Source organism: Camellia sinensis, chromosome 11 (assembly GCF_055761805.1).
Source record: "Camellia sinensis isolate YWXY chromosome 11, ASM5576180v1, whole genome shotgun sequence".
NCBI classification, from domain to species: domain Eukaryota; kingdom Viridiplantae; phylum Streptophyta; class Magnoliopsida; order Ericales; family Theaceae; genus Camellia; species Camellia sinensis.
In genome coordinates, this window is record NC_138971.1 from 84,060,707 (window position 1) to 84,084,984 (window position 24,278).

The window sequence follows — 24,278 nt, forward strand, 5'->3', positions numbered from 1 at the left end:
TGTCAGTAAATTACTCAGTAAATTCTCAAAAAATAAGAAAGTAAATTCTTAGAAACTTCACAGTAAATTACTCAGTAAATTCCCTGTAAATTCTCAACAAATTACTAACTAAATTACTTTGTAAATTCTCAGTAAATTAAATAGTTAATTCCTAACAAATTCCCAATAAATTACGTAGTAATTTCTTAGTAAATTTCCAGTAAAGCGCTATGTAAATTCCCAGTAAATTCTAAGTAAATTCTTCGTAAATTCTCAGTAAATTACTTAGCAAATTACTCAGTAAATTCCCATTAAATTATTAGTAAATGCTCAAAAAATTAGTGAGTAAATTCTCAGTAGATTACTCAGTAAATTTCCACTAAATTCCCAGTAAATTACTCAGTAAATTTCTCGAAAATTCTCAATAAATTGCTAGTAAATTACCCAGAAAATTACGCTGTAAATTCACAGTAAAGTACTCAGTAAATTCTCAATAAATTTCTCAGTAAATTACTCAATAAATTCTCAATAAAATTCTCAGTAAATTCCTCGTAAATTACTCTGTAAATTCTCAGTAAATTTTTAGTAAATTCTCAGTAAATTCCTAATAAATTACTAAATAAATTACTCAGTAAATTCCCAGTAAATTCTTAGTAAATTACCTAGTAAATTCCAAGTAAATTGACATTAAATTACTCAGTAAATTCTTAGTAAATTACTTAGCAAATTCTTAGTAAATTCTCAGTAAATTACCAATAAATTCTCAGTAAATTGCTTAGTAACTTACCTAGTAAATTCACAGTAAATTACTCAGTAAATTACTCACTAAATTCCCAATAAATTTTTAGTAAATTACTTAAGAAATTCCCAGTAAATTCTCCGTAAAATTCTTAGTAAATTACTCAGTAAATTCTCAGTAAATTACTTAGTACATTACTCAGTAAATTCCCAGTAAATACTTAGTAAATTACTTAATAAATTCTCAACAAATTACTTAGTAAATTTGTACTAAATTCTCAGTAAATTCTTAGTAAATTACCAGTAAATTAATACGTTAAGTCTCCGTAAATTTCTCAGTAAACTTTTAGTAAATTACAAGTAATTCCGAGTAACTTACTCAGTAAATTACTCAATAAATTCCCAGTAAATTCACATTAAATTACTTAGTAAATTCTAAGTAAATTACTCATCAATTTCTCAGTAAATTACTCAGTAAATTTTTATTAAATTATCAGAAAATTCTTAGTAAATTATAAAGTAAATTCTCAGTAGATTACTTAGTAAATTACTCAATTAATTCCTCGTAAATTCTTAATAAATTACTCAATAAATCCTCAATAAATTACTCAATAATTTTTCAGTAAATTCTCCGTAAATTACTTAGTAAATTCCCAGTAAATTTTCTATAAATTCCTCTGTAAATTTCCGGTAAATTACTTAGTAAATTGCCAGTAAATTACTTAGTAAATTCTCAATAAATTACTCAGTAAATTACTTAATAAATTTGCAGTAAATTCTTAGAAAATTACCCAGTAAATTACTCTGTAAATTCTCATTAACTTACACAGTAAATTCCTAGTAAAATTCTCTATAAAGTACTAAGTAAATTTTTAGTAAATTACTCAGGAAATTCTCTTCAAATTACTTAGTAAATTTTTAGTAAATTAATCTCTAAATTACTTAGTAAATTCTTAGTATATTACTCTGTTAATTCTTAGTAAATTATTCAGTACATTACACAGTAAAATACTTAGAAAATTGTCAGCAAATTACTCATTAAATTTCTAGTAAATTCTAAGTAAATTACTCTGCAAATTCCTAGTATTTTACTCAGTAAAATACTTAGTAAATTCTCAATAAATTCTTAAGAAATTACTCTGTAAATTCTTAGTAAATTACCCAGTACATTACTCAGAAAATTACTCGGTAAATTTCCAGTAAATTACTCAGAAAATTACTCAGAAAATTCTTTGTATATTACTCAATAAATTACCTTGGAAATTCTCAGTAAATTACCCAGTAAATTACTCAGCAAACTACTTAGAAAATTCCTAGTAAATTCTCAGCAAAATTACTCAATAAATTATCAGTAAATTCACAGTAAATTCTTAATAAATAACTCAGTAAATTCTCAGTAACTCACCTAGTAAATTCCCAGTAAATTATCAGTAAATTCTCAGTAAATTACTCAATACATTACTAAGTAACTTTCTAGAAAATTCTCTGTAAAATACTCAATAAACTACTCAGTAAATTCTCAGTAGATTACTTAGTATATTACTCAGTAAATTACTTAGTAAATTCTTGGTAAACACTCAGTAAATTACTTAGTAAATTCTCAGAAAAATACTCAGTAAATTCCCAGTAAATTCTCAATAAATTCTTAGTAAATTTCAAGTAAATTCTGAGTAAATTCTCAGTAAATTATTCCGTAAATTACTCAGCAAATTCTCAGAAAATTACACAGTAAATTCCTATTAAATTCTCAGTAAATTGTCAATAAATTACTTAGTAAATTTCTCAATAAATTCTTAGTAAATACCAAGTAAATTCCGAGTAAATTACTTAGTAAATTCTTAATAAATTACTTAGTAAATTCTCAGTAAATTACTTAGTAATTTCTCAGTATATTACTTAGCAAATTCTCAGTAAATTTCAAGTAAACTGCCCAGTACATTACTCGGTAAATTCTTAGCAAATCACGTAGTAAATTTTCAGTAAATTATTCAGTACATTTCCGAGTAAATTACTCAGCAAATTCCCAGAAAATTCTAAGTAAATTACTCTGTAAATTACTAGTAAATTCTCAGCAAATTCTCAGTAAATTACTTAGTAAATTCTCAATAAATTTGAAGTAAATTACTAAGTAAATTCCCAATAAATTCTAAGTAAATTACACTGTAAATTACTCTGTAAATTCTTAGTAAATTCCCAGTAAATTACTCAGTAAATTCTCTATAAATTACTCAGCAAATTCTTAGTAAATTATTCAGTAAATTCCTAATAAATTCTCACTAAATTACTTAGTAAATTCCCAGTAAAATATAAGTAAATTCACAGTAAATTACTCGATAAATTCCCAGTAAATTCTCAGTAAATTTCCAGCAAATTACTCAGTAAATTCTCAGTAAATTACTTAGTAAATTCTTAGTAACTTACGCAGTAAATTCCTAGTAAATTCTTAGAAAAGTACTCAGTAAATTTTAAGAAAATTCTCAAGAAATTACACAGTAAATTCTCAATAAATTCCAAATAATTTCTCCGTAAATTTTTCGTAAATTACTTAGTAAATTTCGCAGTAAATTCTCAGCAAATTACTAAGAAATTCTTAGTAAATTACTCAAAAAATTTCAGGTAAATTGCTCAATAAATTCATAGTAAATTACTCAGTAAATTTTGGGTAATTCTCAGTAAATTACTAAGTAAATTCAAAGTAAATTCTCTATAAATTAGTCAGTAAAATCTCAGTAAATTACTTAGTAAATTCCCAATAAATGCTCAATAAATTATTCAGTAAATTACTCTATAAATTCTCAGTAAATTCCTAGTAAATTACTTAGCAAATTTTCTGTAAATTATTCAGTAAATTCTCAATAAATTACGTAGTAAATTACTCAGTAAATTGCCAGTAAAATTTAAGTAAATTCACAGTAAATTATTCGATAAATTCTTAGTAAATTCTTTGTAAATTACTCAGTAAATTCCCAGTAAAATCTCAGTAAATTACTCTGTAAATTCTCAGAAAATTCCCAGTAAATTATTCAGTAAATTCTTAGTGAATTCTTTGCAAATTACTCAGCAAATTATCAGTAAATTATTCGATAAACTCTAAGTAAATTACTTAGTAAATTATTCAGTAAATTCTCAGTAAAATTAAAATAAATTCTCAGTAAATTACTCAATATATTCTGAGTAAATTTTCAGTAAATTCTCAGTAAATTCCCAGCAAATTGATCAGTAATTCCAAGTAAATTCTTAGTGAAGTACTCAGTAAATTCCAAGAAAATTCTCAATAAATTGCACAGTAAATTCTCCGTAAATTCCAAGTAATTTCTTCATAAATTTTCAGTAAATTACTTAGTAAATTTCTCAGTAAATTCTCAATAAATTCTTAGTAAATTCACAGTAAATTACTCAGTAAATTCTTAGCAAATTATTCAGTAAATTTTAAGTAAATTCTCAGTAAATTACTCAGTAAATTCTCAGTAAATTACAAAGTAAATTATTAAGTAAATTCCAAGTAAATTCTTGGTAATCTACTTAGTAAAATCTCTAGAAATTACTTAGTAAATTACTCAGTAAATTACTCAGTAAATTCTTGGTAAATTCCCAATAAATTACTCAGTAAATTCTCTGTAAATTACTAAGCAATTTCTCAGTAAATTATTCAGTAAATTTCCAGCCAATTCTTTGTAAATTACTTAGTAAATCACTCAGTAAATTGTTAGTAAATTCTTAATAAATTACTCAGCAAATTCCTAATAAATTCTCAGTAAAGTACTCATTAAATTCCTAGTAAATTCTTAGTAAGTTACTTAGTAAATTCCCCAAAAAAACAAGTAAATTCTCCTTAAATTCTCAGTAAATTTCAAGTAAATTCTCAGTAAATTACTCAATAAATTACTCAGTAAATTCTCAGTTAATTACTCAAAAAATTACTAAGTAAATTCTTAGTTATTTACTTAGTAAATTTGTAATAAATTCTAAATAAATTACGAGTAAATTAGTCAGCAAATTACACTGTAAATTTCATGTAAATTCTCAGTAAGTTACTCAGTAAATTCTCAGTAAATCACTCAGTAAATTAATAGTAAATTACTTATTACATTCCAAGTAAATTCTCAGAAATTCGTAGTAAATTAGTCAGTAAATTCCCTGTAAATTCTAAAAAAATTACTCAGCAAATTTTCAATAAATTCCTAGAAAATTCTCAGTAAATTCTCTGTAAATTACTCCGTAAATTTTCAGTAAATTATCAATAAAATACTCAGTAAATTCTCAGTAAATTCGCAGTAAATTCTTAAAAAATTACTTAGTAAATTACTATGTAAATTATTAGTAAATTACTTTGTAAATTACTCAGTAAATTACTCAGTAAATACCCAGTAAATTCTCAATAAATCACTTAGTAAATTCTATGTAAATTCTTAGTAAATTGCTCAGTAAATTTCTAATAAATTCATAGTAAGTTACATTGTGAATTCTGAGTAATTACTCGATAAATTCTCAGCAAATTACTTTTAAAATTCCCAGTAAATTTTCAGTAAATTACTCAGTAAATTGTGAGTAAATTACTCAATAAATTCCTAGTAAATTAGTTAGTAACTTCCCAGAAAAATCGCAAAAAATTGTTTGTAAATTACTCAGAAAATTTTCATTATATTTTTAGTAAATTACTTAGTTAATTACTCAGTAAATTATTCAATAAATTCTCAGTAAATTACTCATTAAAGTTTTAGTAAATTCCAAGAAAATTCCCAGTAAATTACTCCGTAAATTACTCAGCGAATTCTCAAAAAATTACGCAGTAAATTCCTAGTAAATTCTCAGTAAATTACTCAATAAATTCAAAGTAAATTCTCACCAAATTATTCGGTAAATTCCTCGTAAATTACTCAGTAATTTTCAAATAAATTACTTAGTAAATTCAAAGTAAATTACTCAGTAAATTGCCCGTAAATTCTTAGTAAATTCTCAATAATTACTCAATAAATTCTAAGTAAATTCCCAGTAATTTTTCATTAAATTCTCAATAAATTACTCAGTAAATTATCAGTAATTACTCAATAAATTCTATGTAAATTCTCAGTAAATTCTTATTAAATTACTTAGTAAATTTTAAGTAAATTACTCTGTAAATTCCCAGTAAATTCTTTGTAAATTACTCAGTAAATTTTCAGTAAATTACTCAGTACATTACTTACTAAAATCCCAATTAATTCTTAGTAAATTATCAATAAATTACTCAGTAAATTCTCAGTAAATTTTAAATAAATTACTCAGTAAATTCCCAGTAAATTGCAAGTAAATTACTCATTAGATTTCCTGTAAATTCTCAATAAATTACTCAGCAAAATTGCTTAGTAAGTTCCAAGTAATCTCTCTGTAAATTACTCAGTAAATTCCGTGTAAATTTTTGGTAAATTACTTAGTAAATTCCCTTTTAATTATTCAGTAAATTCCCAATAAATTCACATTAAATTACTCAGTAAATTCTCAGTAAATTAAGCTATAAATTCACCGTAAATTCTCAATAAATTACATTATAAATTCTCAATAAATTCTTAATAAATTATTCAGTAAATTCCCATTAAATTATCCAGTAAATTACTCAGTAAATACTTAGTAAATTACTCAGAAAATTCTTAATATATTTCTAGTAAATTCTCAGTAAATTAATCGGTAAATAACTCAATAAATTCTCAGTAAATTACTTAGTAAATTCCCTGTATATTGTCAGTAAATTACTCAGTAAATTCACAGTAAATTATTTAGTAAATTCCCAGTAAATTACTCATTAAATCCTAAGTAAATTACTCAATAAATTATGCAGTAAATTATGCAATAAATTCTCTGTAAATTACTTAGTAAATTTCCAATAAACTACTGAGTAAATTACTAAGTAAATTCTCTGTAAATTACTCAGTAAATTTCTAGTAAATTACTTAGTAAATTCCTAGTAAATTACCAGTAAATTCACATTAAATTACTCAGTAAATTTTTAGTACATTACTCTGTAAATTCACAGTAAATTACTCAATAAATTCCCAGTAAATTCTCTGTAAATTACTATGTAAATTCTCACTAAATTTCCATTAAATTGCTGAGTAAACTACTCAGTAAATTTTCAGTAAATTATCAATAAATTCTCAATAAATTACTCGGTAAATTCTTAGTAAACTCTCAGTAAATTCTCAGTAAATTAATTGGTAAATTACAAAGTAAAATTCTCAGTAAATTCCAAGTAAATTCAGTAAATTACTTAGTAAAGTCCCTGTAAATTGTCAGTAAATTACTCAGAAAATTCTCAGAAAATTCCAAGTAAATTCTCGGTAAATTCTGAGTAAATTCAAAGTAATTGTAGGAACCCACATTTTATGTTCCCATCATGTTCATGAGCATTTGTGTGATTATGATTCGTTAAGGTTGCATGTGTGTGTTGTGATTTGTTTCGCTTGAGTTAATGTGATCCATGCCTTGTTTTGAAGCCTTGCGATTTGTCTAAGTGTAGTATGCTTGTCTTGTTCCTTCCTTGATGTGAAACTTAGGTCACGCCTTGCCTGAGTTATACTAGCCGATGTTATTCCAAGCCGAGGTCATCCTTAGTCTAGTGGTAGTATCTTGGAACCCCTTGCTTGACCTCCGTCCTTGCCTTGACCACATTAGCCGAGATGTTACCTTGCACCCAAGTGATCTCGTCCTGGAGTGGTATGACCTAGGCCGAGGTGTGGTGCATCTAGGCCAAGATGTGGCACAGCTTAGTCAAGTGTTGTCCTTCCTAGCCTAGGTCATTGTCACTTTAGTTGCCGAAGTCCTTTGATAGCCGATGTCATTCCTTTGCCGGAGTGTCATTCCGTGTAGCATGTTAGATACGCCCTGTTGTCAGCCGATGTCATTGCCTCGTCAGAAAGCCCATACCGCTTTGCTTGTTGAACACCCTTTCCACCATGCTTTGTCTGGTCTGTCAGCCACCTTTTCAGGTAGAACCCAACCAATCGCCGCCACGTGTCTCAGCAGAGGGTTAACCCCAGAACCGGGTATAGAAAACTATCATTTGGTGTCATAACCTTGTCTTGTAGAGAGAGAAGCTCTAGGAGGAAGAAAGAGTTTTAGAGTGAGGAAGTAGATCCTCAAGCTTGATTCCTAGAGATCCGACCGTTAGATCCGCGTTCTAAGGTTAGATTCTTGATCTGCTCTTGTTGTTCTCTATGTTCATGTTATTGCATTGCATGATCGGATATGATTTGTAAGCCATGCATCGTTTTGAAGCTCGATTTTAGAAAGAGAAAATGGCATTCATGTGTTCTTCAAGAAAAGTCTTGTTTGATCCGAAAGCTTTTTGCCTAGACTCATGTTTTGTGTTTGTTCTTGCATGATTTCCAAGTACGGGTACCCAGGTCCATGTTTTCAAACTCATAGCACGAAAATCCCAGATTTGTGATAACAGGTTGTAATCGAACATTCGTATTTTTCATGTTCTCACACTCATGTTCTTCATGTTCATCAGCAGAGGGGAACCCAGAGTTTCCCGACCTCTTTCCTTGCATGAGGCCCTTGGGAACACACCTCGGCGAGGAGGTGTGGAACCTCAGCCTAGACCTGGTTGGTGCCCAGCATGTTTTCCGAAACCATTTGTGTACATACGAAACTTGTTGAAGGTGCATTCAATAGGCTTTGCCCTGTGTTTGTAGGACTTGGACTTGTCTCGACCCCGACGTGTGAAGAAACTATGTGAGTGGTATTTCTAATAAAGCTATGTTACACTCGTTTTGATAAATCTTGTTTTGCCTTGTCTTGAAAAGTATTTGATTTAGCATGAATGACTATTCCTAATTGCATATCAAGCACTATCTTGTTTTGATGACATTTCTTGAAAGTCCTTAGCTGCAGGGGACTATAATGCAACTGCACTCTTGTCTTGACAGTCCTTAGTGCTAGAGGACTCTAAACTTTCGCAGCACAGCTTGTCTTGACAGTCCTTAGTGCTAGAGGACTCTAAACTTTCGCAGCACAGCTTGTCTTGAAAGTCCTTAGTTGCAGGGGACTATAATGCAACTGCACTCATGTCTTGGAATTGTCATCACCCTCTTGTATTAAGTAGATGTAATAACATCCAAAGAACTTGAAAGGCCGGCAATGAACTTGATTTCCCTCTTGATTGTAAAGTATGCTATGTATGGTTTTGAAAGAAATCTTGGATATCAATCATGCAAAACCTTTATTTCTAATATCATTCACTGAGTATCCAAGCTCACCCTCTCTATATATATGTAGGTGATGAACAAGAAGGCATTGAGGCCTAGACGTGATGCCGATGTATTTTTGGGTGCATTGCCGACATGTTTTGGATTAGCATTTTTGTGCCATCTTGAAGATCATGCTTCTCGGCTTATTTTCATTTGCACTTGTAGATGTCGGCTTGAGAAGCCTTTTGGTCAGGATGTGTTTTGTATCTCATTTCCTTATTGTATTTAAGTTGTAAGACTTTATAAAGATGTATGTCATTTCATTTGACCTATGCACTGCTCTTATGGACCACTTGTAGCTTGAATTATTGCTTCCGCATTTGTGAGCCCCCTATATAAATACTCTGATTGTGTGTGAATCTTGTAAGTCGGCCTTCGATAATCTCGGATTACTGGCCATCACGGCACCAAACTACTAGGGGCGGTTTGGGGGCGTGACAGAATGGTATCAGAGCACAAGTTCCTTATAATACGTTATTCACACACCTTGAGTCCTAAAGAGCATAGGATTTTCCTTAGAATGATGTTAGGATTGCATCATATTGCTTGCTACTTGACTACGTGTGCATCACTTCGGCATGGACATTTGTTACTTGTATACATACTATCTGTTTAGTTATTTTAAAGTCTCATCTTGCATCATCCTAGCATCATGAGGAGAGGTAGACCTCCAGTTGACCGAGATCGTTCAGAAGATAGATTGGAGAGATTGGAAAGGTTAGTTGAAGGCTTGGTTCGTGAGCTGAGACAACCGAGGCCACAGGATACTGGTACCACCTCTACCCAGGCCGAGCAGACCAATGGCCGATATGCAGCTCCGCCTCCACCCCCTTCAGTACCACAAGTGCCTCCGCAGCAAGCTTTATATGGGAACGACATGATAACCCTGATAAGAGAGTTCAAGAAAATGAAACCGCCAAGATTCCAAGGGGGCATAGAACCAATGAAAGCCGAGGCGTGGGTTTTAGAAATGGAGAAGCTGTTTGAAATTTCCCCAGTACAGACGCTCAGAAGGTATCTCTGGCAGCGTTCACGTTAGACGACGACGCCCGCAGGTGGTGGATGATGGTTCGAGGAAGTAATCCGGGTTTGACTTGGGCCAGATTCCTGGAGTTATTCTACAACAAACATTTTCCCCTCAGCGTCCGAGACCGAAAGACCACGGAGTTCCAGAATCTGACACAGGGGAACAAGACAGTGGCAGAGTATGATCGTGCCTTTACCGAATTAGCGAGATATGCGCCCCATATGGTTGACGACGAATACCGAAAAGCGAGAAAGTTCGAAAGTGGGTTACGTGGACCGATACAAGACCGGGTCAACATGCTCAACATGCCGACATACGCTGGAGTACTAGACAAGGCTATCTTAGCTGAAGCTAACTTGAACCGATACCAGAGTTCAAGTGAGGGCTAGAGGAAGACACAGAATTATGACAATCGCCGAGTTCCGTTTAATGCCAAGAAGAAGGTGAATGTGGACAGTTCCAGTAACCCAAATCAGGATGGGAATGCTAAGCCGTTGTGTACGAGTTGTGGGAAGCTACATTTTGGGGTCTGCCGTTGGGCGACAGGGGCTTGCTATGAGTGTGGCGAGATAGGCCATCGCGTGAAAGACTGCCCGAAAGCAAGGACCGGTGATGGGAAGAGGAATGGAAGCACCTCGGGCTCTGCACAGAAGAATAACATCGGGGGAGTACAGGCGAGGCAGGGCAGAGTTTTCGCATTGGTGCCAGGAGACGCCCAGAATGCTGAAGCAGTGGTGTCAGGTACCATTTCAATTTGTTCTCAAGATGCATACGTATTGATTGATTCGGGTTCTACGCATTCATTTGTATCTACCCTATTCGCCGAGAAGTTGAATAAAGAATTAGCACCCCTTGATTACGTATTGTCTGTGTCTATTCCATCTGGGAGAAACATGATTGTTGCATCCATTTATAGGGCGTGTGTTGTTATGATTGAGGGTGTAGAGTTGTTAGTCGATTTGATGCCTTTGAACATGACCCATTTCGATGTCATATTGGGGATGGATTGGTTAGTAGCGAATCACGCATCCATTAATTGTGTTACTAAGAGCGTCACGCTGAAGACCCCAGATCTAGCCGAGGTCATTTTCCAGGGTAAAGGAGTAGTACCCCCACCTTACTTAATTTCATCCATGAAGGCCTACAAGTTGATCCAAAAAGGATGTAAGGGTTATTTATGCAGTATACTAAGTGATTTGAATGGAAATGTTGAGTTAGCCGACATACCCGTTGTTGAGGAATTTCCCGATGTCTTTCCGAGTGAGTTGCCTGGCCACCTTGTCGATAGGGAAATAGAGTTTACTGTGGACATCTTGTCAGGAACACAACCCATCTCCAAAACACCCTACAGAATGGCCCCAGCCGAACTTAGAGAACTGAAATCGCAATTACAAGAATTGTTGGACAAAGGATTTGTTAGGCCGAGCACTTCACCATGGGGAGCACCCGTGTTATTTGTTAAGAAAAAGGATGGCACGCTTCGTCTATGCATTGACTACAGAGAACTTAATAAGGTGACCATCAAGAACAAGTACCCATTGCCTAGAATTGACGATTTGCTTGATCAACTACGAGGGGCACGAGTCTTTTCCAAGATTGACCTTAGGTCTGGCTACCACCAGTTGAAGGTTAAAGCCGAGGACATTGAGAAAACTGCTTTTCGGACAAGATATGGCCACTACGAATTTTTGGTAATGCCCTTCGGAGTAACCAATGCCCCAGCAGCATTCATGGACTTGATGAACAGAGTCTTTAAGCCGTACCTAGATGAGTTTGTCATTATTTTTATCGACGACATATTGATCTATTCTGGGAGTACGAGCGAGCACGAGAATCATCTGAGACTTGCCCTGCAAGCCTTGAGGGATAAGAAGTTGTACGCCAAGTTAAGTAAATGCGAGTTTTGGCTTTCCAGCATTTCATTTCTAGGGCATGTGATTAATGAGGACGGTATATCAGTTGACCCCAGTAAGATTGAAGCCATTGTGAATTGGCCGACGCCGACCAACGTGTCCGAGGTTCGTAGTTTCCTGGGTTTGGCAGGTTATTACAGAAAGTTTGTGAAGGATTTCTCGAGGATTGCAGTGCCATTGACACAACTAACGAAGAAGGGAGCAGCTTATGAATGGACCAACGAAAGAGAATCAGCTTTCCAGGAGCTGAAGACGAGGTTAGTTACAGCACCAGTTCTGGTACTACCATCAGCTAATGAAGAATTTCAGATTTACAGCGATGCTTCACACAAAGGTTTGGGTTGCGTGTTAATGCAAAATGGTAAAGTCATAGCGTACGCGTCTCGTCAGTTGAAGCCCAATGAAAAGAATTATCCTACCCATGATCTGGAGCTAGCTGCTGTAATTTTTGCTTTGAAGATATGGCGCCATTACTTGTATGGAACACCTTGCCAAGTTTTCACCGACCACAAGAGTCTGAAGTACTTGTTCACTCAGAAAGAGTTAAATATGAGGCAGAGAAGGTGGCTCGAGCTACTGAAGGATTATGACATGCAGATTCAGTACCACCCAGGTAAGGCAAATTCCGTAGCCGACGCATTGAGCAGGAAGTTAGTTGGAAGTTTGGCGTGCCTGACAGCGGTTTCGGTGGAACCGACCATTATTGGGGAAGTGAAGACCAGACAGAGGGAGGATAAATTCCTCAAGAAGGTAATTGATGAATTCGTCACCAAGCCGAGGCCGGGATACACTATGGAGGATCAAGTGCTTAAGTTCGAAGGAAGATTGTGCGTGGCCGACGTACCAGAGTTAAAAAGGAAGATTTTGCAAGAGGCTCATAGTTCCAAGTTTGCCATCCATCCAGGGAGCACCAAGATGTATCAGGACGTAAAGCGGACCTTTTGGTGGCCAAACATGAAAAGAGAGATAGCCGAGTTCGTATTTCAGTGTCTGTGTTGTCAGCGAGTGAAGGCAGAACACCAGAGACCGGCAGGACTTCTTCAACCCTTGTCAATTCCTGAGTGGAAATGGGAGCACATCTCCATGGATTTCGTAGTGGGGTTGCCGAGGACGCAAAGAGGTATGGATTCCATTTGGGTTATAGTCGACAGGTTTACTAAGTCAGCTCACTTTTTGCCTGTCAAGATTACATTCAATGCCGACCGACTTGCCGAGTTGTACATGAATGAGATCGTTAGGCTTCATGGTGTGCCGATGTCCATTGTGTCAGACCAAGATCCGAAGTTCATTTCTAGATTTTGGCAGAGTCTACAAAGAGCTTTGGGAACAGAGTTGAGATTTAGCACAGCCTTTCACCCTCAGACTGACGGGCAGACAGAAAGAACGATTCAGACACTCGAAGACATGCTCAGACTGTGCGTGTTGGACTTCCGGGGAAGTTGGGAATCGCATTTGCCATTAGTAGAGTTCGCGTACAACAACAGTTACCAAGCCAGCATTGGCATGGCGCCGTATGAAGCTTTGTATGGAAGGGAGTGCAGATCGCCGATATGTTGGACTGAAGGAGGAGACAAAGCTCTAATTGGCCCCGAGTTGGTTCAGGTGACAACTGAAAAGATCAAACTCATTCAACAGAGGATTAAAACTGCACAGAGTCGACAGAAGTGTTATGCCGACCAAAGAAGGAGGGAGATAGAATTTGAAATTGGGGATCATGTATTTTTGAAGGTCTCGCCGATGACAGGAGTTTCGAGATTTGGGAAGAAGGGTAAACTTGCACCCCGATATATTGGGCCGTTTGAAATTCTTGAGAAAGTTAACACCGTTGCTTACAGACTCGCTTTGCCGCCAGATTTGAGCCAAATCCACAGCGTGTTCCATGTTTCGATGCTGAGAAAATATATCCGAGACCCACTGCATGTAATAGATTACTCCGGGGTTGTAGTTAGTGAAGACTTGGGCTACGAAGAGAAGCCGATGAGAATTATCGACAGACAAGTAAGGCAGTTGAGAAACAAGTCGATATCAATGGTGAAAATCGAATGGGAGAAACATTATGGCGAGGAGGCCACATGGGAAAAGGAAGAGGAGATGAAAGTCCGTTACCCGGAGTTATTCGTAGGACAAGGTAACTTAAGTTTGGGGACCAAACTTCCTTAAGGAGGGTAGACTGTAGGAACCCACATTTTATGTTCCCATCATGTTCATGAGCATTTGTGTGATTATGATTCGTTAAGGTTGCATGTGTGTGTTGTGATTTGTTTCGCTTGAGTTAATGTGATCCATGCCTTGTTTTGAAGCCTTGCGATTTGTCTAAGTGTAGTATGCTTGTCTTGTTCCTTCCTTGATGTGAAACTTAGGTCACGCCTTGCCTGAGTTATACTAGCCGATGTTATTCCAAGCCGAGGTCATCCTTAGTCTAGTGGTAGTATCTTGGAACCCCTTGCTTGACCTCCGTCCTTGCCTTGACCACATTAGCCGAGATGTTACCTTGCACCCAAGTGATCTCGTCCTGGAGTGGTATGACCTAGGCCGAGGTGTGGCGCATCTAGGCCAAGATGTGGCACAACTTAGTCAAGTGTTGTCCTTCCTAGCCGAGGTCATTGTCACTTTAGTTGCCGAAGTCCTTTGATAGCCGATGTCATTCCTTTGCCGGAGTGCCATTCCGTGTAGCGTGTTAGATACGCCCTGTTGTCAGCCGATGTCATTGCCTCGTCAGAAAGCCCATACCGCTTTGCTTGTTGAACACCCTTTCCACCATGCTTTGTCTGGTCTGTCAGCCACCTTTTCAGGTAGAACCCAACCAATCGCCGCCACGTGTCTCAGCAGAGGGTTAACCCCAGAACCGGGTATAGAAAACTATCATTTGGTGTCATAACCTTGTCTTGTAGAGAGAGAAGCTCTAGGAGGAAGAAAGAGTTTTAGAGTGAGGAAGTAGATCCTCAAGCTTGATTCCTAGAGATCCGACCGTTAGATCCGCGTTCTAAGGTTAGATTCTTGATCTGCTCTTGTTGTTCTCTATGTTCATGTTATTGCATTGCATGATCGGATATGATTTGTAAGCCATGCATCGTTTTGAAGCTCAATTTTAGAAAGAGAAAATGGCATTCATGTGTTCTTCAAGAAAAGTCTTGTTTGATCCGAAAGCTTTTTGCCTAGACTCATGTTTTGTGTTTGTTCTTGCATGATTTCCAAGTACGGGTACCCAGGTCCATGTTTTCAAACTCATAGCACGAAAATCCCAGATTTGTGATAACAGGTTGTAATCGAACATTCGTATTTTTCATGTTCTCATACTCATGTTCTTCATGTTCATCAGCAGAGGGGAACCCAGAGTTTCCTGACCTCTTTCCTTGCATGAGGCCCTTGGGAACACACCTCGGCGAGGAGGTGTGGAACCTCGGCCTAGACCTGGTTGGTGCCCAGCATGTTTTCCGAAACCATTTGTGTACATACGAAACTTGTTGAAGGTGCATTCAATAGGCTTTGCCCTGTGTTTGTAGGACTTGGACTTGTCTCGACCCCGACGTGTGAAGAAACTATGTGAGTGGTATTTCTAATAAAGCTATGTTACACTCGTTTTGATAAATCTTGTTTTGCCTTGTCTTGAAAAGTATTTGATTTAGCATGAATGACTATTCCTAATTGCATATCAAGCACTATCTTGTTTTGATGACATTTCTTGAAAGTCCTTAGCTGCAGGGGACTATAATGCAACTGCACTCTTGTCTTGACAGTCTTTAGTGCTAGAGGACTCTAAACTTTCGCAGCACAGCTTGTCTTGACAGTCCTTAGTGCTAGAGGACTCTAAACTTTCGCAGCACAGCTTGTCTTGAAAGTCCTTAGTTGCAGGGGACTATAATGCAACTGCACTCATGTCTTGGAATTGTCATCACCCTCTTGTATTAAGTAGATGTAATAACATCCAAAGAACTTGAAAGGCCAGCAATGAACTTGATTTCCCTCTTGATTGTAAAGTATGCTATGTATGGTTTTGAAAGAAATCTTGGATATCAATCATGCAAAACCTTTATTTCTAATATCATTCATTGAGTATCCAAGCTCACCCTCTCTATATATATGTAGGTGATGAACAAGAAGGCATTGAGGCCTAGACGTGATGCCGATGTATTTTTGGGTGCATTGCCGACATGTTTTGGATTAGCATTTTTGTGCCATCTTGAAGATCATGCTTCTCGGCTTATTTTCATTTGCACTTGTAGATGTCGGCTTGAGAAGCCTTTTGGTCAGGATGTGTTTTGTATCTCATTTCCTTATTGTATTTAAGTTGTAAGACTTTATGAAGATGTATGTCATTTCATTTGACCTATGCACTGCTCTTATGGACCACTTGTAGCTTGAATTATTGCTTCCGCATTTGTGAGCCCCCTATATAAATACTCTGATTGTGTGTGAATCTTGTAAGTCGGCCTTCGGTAATCTCGGATTACTGGCCATCACGGCACCAAACTACTAGGGGCGGTTTGGGGGCGTGACAGTAATTCTCAATAGATTATTCACTAAATTCCCAGTAAATTACTCAGTAAATCATCAGTAAATTACTTAGTAAATTCCTAGTAAATTCTCAGTAAATAACACAGTAAATTCATCAGTAAATTATCTGCAAATTACTTGGTAAATTCCAAGTAGATTCTAAGTAAATTCCCAATGAATTACTGAGTAAACCACTCAATAAATTCTCAGTAAATTACTCCGTAAATTCTCTGAAAATTCTCAGTAAATTACCTAGTAAATTCTCAGTAAATTACTTAATAAATTGCAAATAAATTCTCAATAAATTACCCATTAAATTCACTGTAAATTCAAATTAAATTATGCAGTAAATTACTCAGTAAATTCTCAGTAAATTTATCAGTTAATTCACTATAAATTCTCAGCACCCATCAAATTACTAGTAAATTCACAGTAAATTACTCAGTAAATTACCAGTAAATTCTCAATAAATTAATCGGTAAATTACTCAATCAATTCTTAGTAAATTACAAAGTAAACTAGCAGTAAATTCTCTGAACATTCTCAATAAATTCCTAGTAAATTCAGTAAATTCCTTGTAAAATGCCATTAAATTAGTCAGTAAATTCTCAGAAAATTCAGAGAAAATTCTCCGTAAATTCTCAATAAATTACTTAGTATATTCTGAGTAAATTCTTAGAAAATTCACAGTAAATTTTCAGAAAATTCCTAGCAAATTACTTAGTAAATCCTTAGTAAATTACTCAGTAAATTCCATGTAAATTCTCGGTAAATTACTAACTAAATTACTTTGTAAATTCCTAGTAATTTCTCAGTAAATTCTGAGTAAATTACTTAATAAATTCCCTGTAAATTATGCTGCAAATTCCCAGTAAAGTACTCAGTAAATTCCCACTAAATTCTCAGTAAATTCCCAGTAAATTTCTTGTAAACTCTCAATAATTCTTAGTAAATTACCCTACAAATTATGTCATAAATTCTCAGAAAATTCCTAGTAAATTTTCAGTAAAGTACTTAGTAAATTACAAGTAAATTCTCAGTAAATTACTTAGTAAATTCCTAGTAAATTCTCAATAAATTCCTCAGTAAATTACTCAGTAAATTCCCAGTTAATTCTCAATAAATTCCTCAGTAAATTACTTTGTAAATTTCCAGTAAATTCTTAGTAAATTACCTAGTAAATTCCCAGTAAATCACATCAAATTACTCAGCAAATTCTTAGTAAATTACTCAATAAATTTCTAGTAAATTCTCAGCAAATTGCTCAGAAACTTATCAAGTAAATTCACAGTAAATTACTCAGTACATTACTCACTAAAAATAAATTCTCAGTAAATTACCCAGGAAATTCCCAGTAAATTCTCCGTAAAATACTTAGTAAATTCTTAGTATATTACTCAGAAAATTCTCAGTAAATTACTCAATAAATTCCCAGTAAATACTTAGTAAATTACTTAGTAAATTCTCAGCAAATTCTTAGTAAATTATAAGTAAATTACCAGTAAATTAATATGTAAAGTCTCCGTAAATTACTGAGTAAATTTATCAATAAATTCTTAGTAAATAACAAGTAAATTCTGGGTAAATTCCCAATAAATTCACATTAAATTACTCAGTGAATTCATAGTAAATTTAAGTAAATTACTTAGCAAATTACTTAGTAAATTCCTATTAAATTATCAGAAAATTCTTAGTAAATTACAAAGTAAATTCTCAGTAGATTACTTAATAAATTCCCAGAAAATTACTCAGAAAATTACTTAGTAAATTCTCAGTATATTACTCAGTAAATTACCTTGAAAATTGCCAGTAAATTCTCAATAAATTACCTAGTAAATTACTCAGCAAATTACTCAGTAAATTCTTAGTAAATTACTCAATAAATTCTCAGTAAATTTTCAGTAAATTACTTAATAAATTAACAGTAAATTCTTACTAAATTACTCTGTAAATTACTCAGTAAATTCTCTATAACTTACCCAGTAAATTCCCAGTAAATTTTCTGTAAATTCTCAGTAAATTACTCAGTACATTACTGAATAAATTACTAAGTAACTTTCCAGTAAATTCTCTGTAAAATACTCAATAAACTACTTAGTAAATTCTCAGTAAATTACTCAATACATTACACAGTAAATTACGTAGTAAATTCTCAGTAAATTCTCAATAAATTCTTAGTAAATTACAAGTAAATTATGAGTAAATTCTTAGTAAATTATTACGTAAATCACTCAGCAAATTCACAGAAAATTACGCAGTAAATTCCCAATAAATTCTCCTTAGTAAATTCTTAGTAAAATTCCAAGTAAATTCCAAGTAAATTACTTAGTAAATTCAAAGTAAATTATTTAGTAAATTCTTAGTAAATTCCCAGTAAATTACTCAGTAAATTCTCAGTATATTACTTAGTAAATTCTCAGTTAATTTTAAGTAAACTAAGTACATTACTCAGTAAATTCTCAGTAAATTATTTAGTAAATTCTCAGCAAATTACTCAGTAAATTCCCAGTAAATTCTCAGTAAATTACTCAACAAATTCTCAGCAAGTACTCTTTAAATTACATGTAAATTCTTAGTAAATTACTTAGTAGTATATTCTTAGTAAATTACTCAATAAATTCCCAGTAAGTTACTCTGCAAATTACTCAGCAAATTACGTAGTAAATTTTCAGTCAATAATTCAGTACATTTCCGAGCAAATTACCATTAAATTCTCAGCAAACTCCTCATTAAATTCTCTGTAAATTGCTAAGTAAATTCCTAGTAAATTCTCAGTAAATTACTCATTAAATTCCCAATAAATTCTCAGTAAATTACACTGTAAATTACTCTGTAAATTCTCAGTAAATTATTACGCAAATTCTCAATAAATTTCTAGTAAATTCTTAATAAATTACGTAGTAAATTACTTAGTAAATTCCCAGTAAAATATAAGTAAATTCTCTGTAAATTACTCGATAAATTCCCAGTAAATTATCAGCAAATTACTCAGAAAATTTCCAGCAAATTACTCCGTAAATTCTCAGTAAATTTGTGATAACCCTGTTCCGTAATTAGCTAATTGGTCCTTATTATGAGTTTGATTATATGTCTAATATGATTTTGTGTGCCATTATGTGAAAATATGTGGTTTTGAATTTCTATCTGTTCACCGTAGGAATATCTGTTTGATTATCTGCTTTCGAAATTAAATTGAAGGCCTTATCGGCCGCCGAAACCAAAATTGATTGCGCCATTGTGATTGGCATAATTTTTAGAGCCTACGGTGAAGTTTAATTGAAAAATTGATTCAGACAAGATTAAGTTGATTAAATTAATGAATTAGTGCCCAGTTGTTATTATTATTATAATGAAATTAGTGGAGAGTGTTGTAAAAAGGCACTACACCTCAATTCTTCTCCTTAGTTGCATTTTGGCTGAACTTGGACTCAAAATTAGAGAGAGGGCCGGCTATGGAGAGGGAGAAGGAAGGATTGTGCCATTTTGGTCTTGAGGCTTGGAAATTTGAAGTCTAACTCAAGATTTGATCATAAATTGGGAAGAGTAAGGCTCCTAGGTGAGTAAATTTATGCATCTTAGTTTGTAATCTTTGTGAATTCAAGTTGAATGTTGATAAGGATCATAAAATGAATTGATCATGATGAAATCAAGTTGGTTTGTTGATTTGGTAGTCTATATGTACATGCATGTGAGGAAGTACCTTGAAATTGCGTGTTTGAACATAAAAATGTATAATCCATGTGCAATTTTAATGGAAACTCATGTTTTGGTCACCTCTTCACCAATTAAGTTGTGAATGATGAGCATCTCCCACATGTATGTACAAATCATGGGGGGTGTAAGGCTTGAATGTTTGAATTTGAGCATGTTGGTGTTGAGTTGGAGGTAATTTAAGTCTTGCATGTGATTAAATTGTGAAATTGAGCCCCATTGTATTGTAATTGGGTGTTGGTATCATGTTAGTATATGATTATGTAAAGTTTGAGCCAAAAACATGCATTTGGAGCCTTTGAACATCGAATTGAAGCTCAAGAACTTGATCTAGAAAACCCAAAAATTTAATGTCCGCTCGAGCGGAGAAACCGCCGCTCGAGCGTGAATTTCGTGCTCCCAGCATTTTCTGTAGACCATGATGTCCGCTTGAGCGGGTAAGTCCACGCTCGAGCGTAAAAATGGCATAACCAGCACTTTTGCAGACCTCATGGGTCCGCTCGAGCGGGGAAGTCCACGCTCGAGCGGGGACCCTGTTTCTAGAAATTTTATGTGATCGTTCTGTGTTTCGTTTTCCATTCTCTTTTACTTACAAGCACTCTTAGGCATGCATTAAGCATTGTAATTGAGTTAAAGAGATAAGAATGAAGCCTAACGAGGAATATGTGAATTAAATAACAGATTGAATCGTTTGTGACCCATATGTGTTATATGATGTGTAGGGTCAAGCTCCAGGGCAAATCCACAAGCCGATCACTGTGAGTAATATCGATATTTTGAAGTTTGTCAATTGTCCAATTGCTTATTTCTTTACAAGTTTGCTAGTTTGAATTATGGACAACTGATTGACATGAATGATTAGGCCGAAGGCCGATTGACATGAATGATTGGGCTGAAGGTCGATTGACATGAATGATTTGGCCGAAGGCCGATTGACATAAATAATTGGGCCAAAGGCCGTTTTGACACAAATGAAAGTTTGACATGCATGAATGGGCCAGAGGCCAGTTTGATATGAAAGTTTGAAAGGCCTAAAAGGCCAGTTTGATATGAAAGTTTGAAAGGCCTAAAGGCTAGTTTGATATGGAAGTTTGAAAAGGCCAAAGGCCAGTTTGACACGAATAACAGCTTGACACGAATGACAGTTTGACACGAATAACAGTTTGACACTAATGAATTGGGCCCGAGGCCGTATGATGTGTTTGGAACCCCAGTTACTTAACTTACATATGTCTATGTATGTATGTATTAGTAGAAATGTAAATTGGGCCCAAAGCCGTTTGATGTATATTGTTCCAATGTATATTCTTTATTTGATATTATTCACTGGGCTTTCGCTCACGCTCATTCATGTGTTTGTAGGTGAGCCAAGAGAAGTTCAAACCCAGCCCAGTGAAGTCTGTATGGGACAACTAAGGTTTTGAAGAGTCAGCCCTTGCGTCTCACGTATGAGACACGTCTTCGCCCTTCTGCCATTCTCTGTTATTTTGTCATGTTGGCGAGGACTTTGGTGTACGTCTGTATATAGCTTTGTTTTGGCTGACTTAGATTTGAATGATCCTGTCTGTATAGAACTTCATGTTACTATACTTTCTGTTGTGAGTTATTAACATATGTATGTATGGAATGTTATGATGTGCAAATAAGCACGGCTCTATGGACAAAGTTTTAAATTTGCTTCTGATTTGGCCCCTTTACTCTGATGAGTTTTGTCTTATTTGGTTTGAGGCCGTAGGTAATCTCGTGATTGCTGGCCGGTTATGACCTTAACCCATAGGGGCGGGTTCGGGTCGTGACAAAATTACTCAGTAAATTATCAGTAACTTACGCAGTAAATGCCCAGTAAATTCTCAGAAAAGTAATCAGTAAATTTTAAGAAAATTCTCTGCAAATTACACCATAAATTCTCTGTAAATTCTAAGTAATTTCTTTATAAATTTTCAGTAAATTACTTAGTAAATTTCTCAGTAAATTCTCAGCAAATTACTAAGAAATTCTCAGTAAATTACTTAAAAAACTCTTAGTAAATTACTCAATAAATTCTTAGTAAATTCACAGTAAATTACTCATTAAATTCTCAGTAAATTACTAAGTAAATTCAAAGTAAATTCTCGGTAAATTAGTCAGCAAAATCTCAGTAAATTACTTAGAATATATTCTCCAATAAATTACTCAGTAAATTCTCAGTAAATTACTCAGTAAATTCCCAACAAATTCTCAGTAAATTTCTCAATAAATTACATTGTAAATTCTCAGTAAATTACTCAGTAAATTCTCTGTAAATTACTTGGCAAATTCTCAGTGAATTATTTATTAAATTCCCAGTAAATTTTTAGTAAATTACTCAGTAAATTGCTAGTAAAATTTATGTAAATTCACAGTAAATTACTCGATAAATTCTCAATAAATTCTCTGTAAATTACTTAGTAAATTTCCAATAAATTTTTAATAAATTACTCTGTAAATTCTCAGTAAATTACTCAGTAAATTCTCAGTGAATTCTCTATAAATTAGTTAGCAAATTCTCAGCAAATTATTCTGTAAACTCTAAGTAAATTACTTAGTAAATTACTTATTAAATTCCCAGTAAAATTTAAGTAAATTTTTAGTAAATTACTCAGTAAATTCCCAACAAATTACTCAGTAAATTCTCTGTAAAATACTCAGTAACTTACTAAGTAAATTCCCAATAAATTCTCAATAAAGTACTCAGTAAATTCATAATAAACTCTCAGTAAATTACGCAGTAAATTCTCAATAAATTCCAAGTAATTTCTCCGTAAATTTTCAGTAAATTACTTTGTAAATTTCTAAGTAAATTCTAAGCAAATTACTAAGAAATTCTCAGTAAATTACTCAATAGATTCTTAGTAAATTACTCATAAATTCTCAACAAATTACTCAGTAAATTTCGAGTAAATTCTTAGTAAATTACTCAGTAAATTCTCAGTAAATTATTAAGTAAATTCAAAGTAAATTAGTCAATAAAATCTCAGTAAATTACTGTAACAACCCTCACTTTATCTTAGTCATGCTCGCACGCATTCACATGAAATTTGTTTTGTTAAGTTTGCATTTTTGTAGACCTTGATTTGTTTTGTCTAAGTGTTGCTTGCATGTTTTTGTTTCTTCCTTGGTGTGTGTGTGGAGCCGAGGTCATTTTAAGCCTAGGTCACACTACCTCCACCTTCACCCTGGCATATTGGTCGAGATGTCGTCATCTAGGCCGAGGTGTGCGTCACCTAGGCCGAGATGTGTTTCATCTAGCCCGAGATGTTATCATCTAGGCGTCCTAGATCTTTGATCCGTGCACCCAGATCTCGTTCCTGGACTGGTATGACCTAGACCGAGGTGTGGCACATCTAGGCCGAGGTATGGCATAGCTAGGCCAAGTGTTATCCTTCCTAGCCGAGATCATTGAGACCTTACTTGCCGAAGCCTATGTCTTGATTCGAGGTCATTACTCGCCGGAGTACCCATGTCACCTTACTTGTTATACACACTTTGTCATACACTTGTCTTGTCTTTCAGTCACCTTCTTGAGGAGATCCAACCACCCGTTGCCACGTGTCCCAACAGAGGATTAAGTCAGTCGGCAGAGTTAGAAACATATCATTGTGTGTCAAATCTTTTGCATGGTAGAGAGAAAAGCATTAGGAAGAGAGAGAGAAGAGTTCATAGAGTGATGATAGATTTCTAAGCTTGATCTTCACACCTTGAACCGTTAGATCAGTATTTTGAGGTTGGATTCTTGATTTACTCGTGTTGTTCTTTATATTCATCCGATCACATTGCATGATCTAGCATGATTCATGAGCCATGCATTGATTTAAAGCTTGTTTTAGAAAGAGAAAATGATGTTCTTCTGTTTTTGAAATAAAACCATGTTTTGATCCGAAAGTTTGTATCAAGATCCATGTTTTCGTGTTTGTTTTCATGAAATCTCCAAGTATGGGTACCCAGGTCCATGTTTTCGAACTCATCTCATGAAATCTCAGATTTTGAATAAATAAGTTATGATTTTAGCATTCATGTTCTTCATGTCCTTGTTCTTCATGTTCATCAAGAGGGAAACCCAGATTTCCCGACTTCATTTCCCTGAATGTGGTCATCGGGACCACACCTCGGCCAAGAGGTGTGGGACCTCGGCCAAGACTTGGTTGGTGCCCAGCATGTTTTCCCGAGATG

General features: G+C 34.4%; 1 protein-coding gene across 1 annotated transcript in view; it reads left to right on the plus strand.

Moving 5' to 3' along the window:
• LOC114317571 (uncharacterized) overlaps positions 1-24,278 on the plus strand; it is a 95,131-nt gene that overhangs the window by 66,278 nt on the left and 4,575 nt on the right. The gene's annotated exons all lie outside the window — the stretch shown is intronic.